Source organism: Sciurus carolinensis, chromosome 16 (assembly GCF_902686445.1).
Source record: "Sciurus carolinensis chromosome 16, mSciCar1.2, whole genome shotgun sequence".
Classification (NCBI taxonomy): domain Eukaryota; kingdom Metazoa; phylum Chordata; class Mammalia; order Rodentia; family Sciuridae; genus Sciurus; species Sciurus carolinensis.
In genome coordinates, this window is record NC_062228.1 from 20,026,827 (window position 1) to 20,027,394 (window position 568).

A 568-nucleotide genomic window follows, 5' to 3' on the forward strand; every position below is an offset into this window, starting at 1 on the left:
CATCAACAAAGAATAATCAAAAATATACCTACTCAACTAAGGCAGCATTTCAACTGATATATTTCAGTGAAACCACAATAATAAACAAAGAGTTTAAATTATATACTAGTACTGGCAAGAATTCACAAGATGATCACTTGAATGTTTTGATGGTAGAAGTGTAAATTGGTATGTTTACTTGGAAAATTGATGTAGCAATGTTTATCAAGAGATAAATTGCTACACTTAAGTGTCAGTAGTATCAGAAGCAAATTAAGGGCAATACCATTTCAGTAATTGTGGCACATTCTCTCCATGGACTAATATGAAGGTATTAAAAGGGATGATTCAAAGATAATTTAGTAATATGGTGACATAGAGAGAGCTTATGATGTATTGCTGAGTGGGAATAGGTTAAGTCAATTGAGAGCGTCTCAATAGAGATATGTGTATCTGCATTATTGTTTAAGTTTGTAAACTGCTTACATGTGTCCATGTACATATTCTTTTATAAAAAAAGTAGTTTTAGTTGTAGATGGACACAATGCCTTTTTTGTATTTATTTATTTATTTATTTAAGTTGTATTGG